Below are 5,000 nucleotides of genomic sequence, written 5' to 3' on the forward strand. Positions count from 1 at the left end.
TACCCTAACCCTAACTCAACCCTAACCTAACCCTAAACCTAACTCTAACCCTAACCAAAGCCCAATTCTTACACTAACACCTAACCCTAAACCTAACCATAACCCTAAATCTAACGCAAACCTAACCCTAACCCTAACCGTAACCCTAAACCTAACCCTAATCCTGAAGCTAACCCTAAACTTAAAAGTAACCTTAACCCTACCCTAACGCAAACCTAACCCTAACCCTAACCCTAACCCTAACCCTAACCCTAACCCTAAACTTAAAACTAACCTTAACCCTAACCCTAACGCAAACCTAACCCTAACCCTAACCCTAACCCTAACACTAACCCTAACCCTAGCCCTAGCCCTAACCCTTACCCTAACCCTAACCGTAACCCAAACCCTAACGCAAGCCTAACCCTAACCTTAACCCTAACCCTAACCCAACCTTAACCCTAACCCAAACCTTAACTAAAACCTAACCTTTACCCTAACCCTAAAGCTAACCCTAAACTTAAAACTAACCTTAACCCTAACCCTATCGCAAACCTAACCCTAAACCTAACTCTAACTCTAACCAGAACCCTAAACCCTAACCCTAACCCTAACCCTAACCGTAATGCAAACCTAACATTAACCTTAACCTTATCCCTAACCTTAAACCTAACCTTAACCCTAACGAAAACCTAACCCTAACGCTAACCCTAACCCTAACCCTAACGCACACCTAACCCTAACCCTAACCCTAATCCTAAAACTAACGCAAATCTAACCCTAATTCCTAAACCAAACCCTAACCCTAATCCTAACCCTAACGCAAACCTAACCCTAACCCTAACCTTAACCCTAACAAAACCTAACCCTAACCAAAACCCTAACCCTAAACCTAACCCAAACCCTAACCCTAACGCAAACCTAACCCTAACCCTAACTCTAACCCTATCCTAACCCTAACGAAAACCTAACCCTAACCCTAAACCTAACCCTAACCCTAACCCTAACGCTAACGCAAACCTAACCGTAACCCTAACTTTAACGCTAACCTTAAACCTAACCTTAACCCTAACCCTAACGAAAACCTAACCCTAACACTAACCCTAATCCTAACTCAAACCTAATCCTAACCCTAGCCCTAACCGTAAACCTAACGCAAACCTAACCCTAAATCCTAACCCTAACTTAACCCTAACCCTAACGCTAAGGCAAACCTAACCATAAACCTATCCCTGACCCTAACTCTAACCCTAACGCAAACTTAACCCTAACCCTAACCCTAACGCAAACCTAACTCTAACCCTAAACATAACCGTAAACCTAACCCAAACCCTAACCCTAACACAAACCTAACCCTAAAACTAACCCTAATCCTAATGCAAACCTTACCCTAACCCTAACCCTAACCCTAAGCTAACCCTAATCCTAAGCCTAACACTAACCCTAACCCTAAAACTAACCCTAAACCTAACGCTAACATTGACCGTAACCTAAACCTAAACCTAACCCTAACTCTAACCATAACCCTAATCCTAACACTACCACTAACACTAATCCCTAACCCTAACCCTAACCCTAACCCTAATGCAAACCTAACCATAACCCTAACCCTAACCCTAACGCAAAGCGAAACCTAACCCTAACCCTAAACCTAACCCTAACCCTAACCCGAATGCAAACCTAACCCTAACCCTAACCCTAACCCTAACGCAAACCTAACCCTAAAACTAACTCTAAATGGAACCCTAACCCTAACCCTACCCTAACGCAAACCTAACCATAAACCTAACCCTAAACCTAACCCTAAGCCTATACCCTAACCCTAACTCTACCCTAACCTAACCCTAAACCTAACTCTAACCCTAACCTAAGCCTATCTCTTACACTAACACCTAACCCTAAACCTAACCATAACCCTAAATCTAACGCAAACCTAACCCCAACCCTAACCCTAAACCTAACCCTAATCCTAAAGCTAACCCTAAACTTAAAAGTAACCTTAACCCTACCCTAACGCAAACCTAACCCTAACCCTAACATTAACTCTAACCCTAACACTAAACCCTAACCCTAACCATAACCCTAATCCTAAACCTAACCCTAACGGAAAACTAACCGTAACCCAAACCCTAACCCTAACCTTAAACCTAACCTTAACCCTAACCCTAACGAAAACCTAACCCTAACCCTATCCCTAACCCTAACGCTGACGCAAACCTAACCCTAACCCTAACCCTAAACCTAACGAAAACTTAACCCTAAATCCTAACCCTAACCATAACCCTAACCCAAACCTGAACCCTAACGCAAACCTAACCCTAAACCTAACCCTAACCCTAACCCTAAACCTAACCCTAACCCTTACCCTAACCCTAACGCAAACCTAAACCTACTCTAACACTAACCCTAACCCGAACCCTAAACATAACCCTAACCCTAACCCTAACCCTAACCCTATACCTTACCCTACTTCTAACCTAACCCTAACACTAACCATAACCCTAACCCTAAACATTAACTCTAGCACTAATCCTAACCCTAAGGTAACCCTAATCCGAAGTCTAACACTAACCCCTAACTCTAAACCTAACCCTAAACCTAACCCTAACTTTGAACCTAACCTAACGCTAACCCTAACCCTAACCCTACCTCTAACCCTAAACCTAATCCTAACCCTAACCCTAACTCTAAACCCTAACCCTAACCCTAACCCTAACCCTAAACCTAACCATAACCCTAACGCAAACCTAACCCTAATCTTAATCCTAACTGTAAATATAATGCAATCCTAATGCTAACCCTAACCCTAAGCATAACCATATCCCTAACGCAAACCTAAACCTAACCCTAAACCTAACCCTAACCCTAACCCTAACCCTAACCCTAACCCAAACCCTAACGCAAACCTAACCCTAACCCTAAACGTAAACCTAACCCTAACATTAAAACTAACCTTAACCCTAAACCTAACGCAAACCTAACCCTAACCCTAACCCTAACCTTAACCCTAACGGAAACATAACTCTAACCCTAACCTTAAAACTAACGCAAACCTAACACTAAATACTAACCATAAACCTTACCCTATACCTAATCCTAATTCTAACCTAACCCTAACACTAACCATAAACCTAACCCTAACCCTAACGCTAACCTAACCATAGCCTAACACTAATCCTAACATGAAACCTAACCCTAACACTAACCTAATCATAACCCTAAAGCTAACCCTAAACCTACCACTATACCTAATCCTAACCCTAACCCTAACCCTAACACTAAACATAACCCTAACCCTAAACATTAACTCTAGCCCTAATCTTAACCCTAAGGTAACCCTAATCCGAAGTCTAACCCTAACCCCTAACCCTAAACATAACCCTAAACCTAACCTTAACTTTGACCCTAACCTAACGCTAACCCTAACCCTTTCCCTACCTCTAACCCTAACCCTAATCCTAACCCTAACCATAACCCTAAACCCGAACCCTAACCCTAACCCTAACCCTAAACGTAACCATAACCCTAACGCAAACCTAACCCTAATCTTAACCCTAACTCTAAACCTAATGAAATCCTAACGCTAACCCTAACCCTAACCCTAACCATAACCCTAACGCAAACCTAACCCTAACCCTAACCCTAAACCTAACCCTAAACCTAACCCTAACCCTAACCCTAACACTAACGCAAACGTAACCCTAACCCTAACCTTAACCCTACCCTAACGCAAACCTAACCCTAACCCTAACCCTAAACCTAACCCTAACCATAACCCTAACGCAAACCTAACCCTAACCCTAACCCTAACCCTAACCCTAACGCAACCCTAAACCTAACCCTAACACTAACCCTTACCCTAACGCATACCTAAACCTAGCCCTAACCCTAACCCTAACCCTAACACAAACCTAAACCTAAACCTAACCCTAACCCTAACCCTAACCCTAACCCTAAGCCTAACCCAAACCTTAACCTAACCCAAAACCTAACCGTAACCCTAAACCTAACCTTAACCGTAAACCATAACCCTAAACCTAAGCATAAGTCTAACCTAAACCTAACCGTAACCTAAACCCTAACCCTAACCCTAAACCTAACCCTAACCTAACACTAACCCTAACCCTAACACTAACCCTAACCTAACCCTAACTCTAAACCTAACCCTAACCCTAAACCTTACCCTAACCCTAACCCTAACCCTAACGCAAACCTAAACCTAAACGTAACCCTAACCCTAACCCTAACGCAAAACTAACCCTAACCCTAACTCTAACCCTAAACCTAACCCAAACCCTAACCTTAACGCAAACCTAACCCTAACCCTAACCCTAACCCTAACCCTAACGCAAACCTAACCCTAACCCTAAACCTAACCCTAAGCCTAACCCTAACCCAAACCCTAACGCAAACCTAACCCTAACCCTAACCCTAACCTTAACCCTAACGCAAACCTAACGCTAACCCTAACTCTAACCCTAAACTAACCCAAACCCTAACCTTAACGCAAACCTAACCCTAACCCTAACCCTAACCCTAACGCAAACCTAACCCTAACCATAAACCTAACCCTAACCCTAACCCTAACCCTAACCCAAACCCTAACGCAAACCTAACCCTAACCCTAACCTAAACGTAACACTAACCTTAAAACTAACCTTAACCCTAAACCTAACGCAAACCTAACCCTAACCCTAACCCTAACCCTAACCCTAACGGAAACATAACTCTAACCCAGCCTTAAAACTAACGCAAACTTAACACTAAATCCTAACCATAAACCTAACCCTATACCTAACCCTAATTCTAACCTAACCCTAACACTAAACATAACCCTCACCCTAAACCTAACGCTAACCTAACCATAGCCTAACCCTAATCCTAACATGAAACCTAACCCTAACCCTAATCTAACCATAACCCTAAATCTAACCCTAAACCTACCACTATCCCTAACCCTAACACTTACCCTAACCCGAAACCTAACCCTAAACCTACCCCTACCCATAACCCTAATCCTA

The sequence above is a fragment of the Rhinolophus sinicus genome, chromosome 15 (assembly GCF_057876585.1).
Source record: "Rhinolophus sinicus isolate RSI-liver-muscle chromosome 15, RSI-T2T, whole genome shotgun sequence".
Taxonomy (NCBI): Eukaryota; Metazoa; Chordata; class Mammalia; order Chiroptera; family Rhinolophidae; genus Rhinolophus; species Rhinolophus sinicus.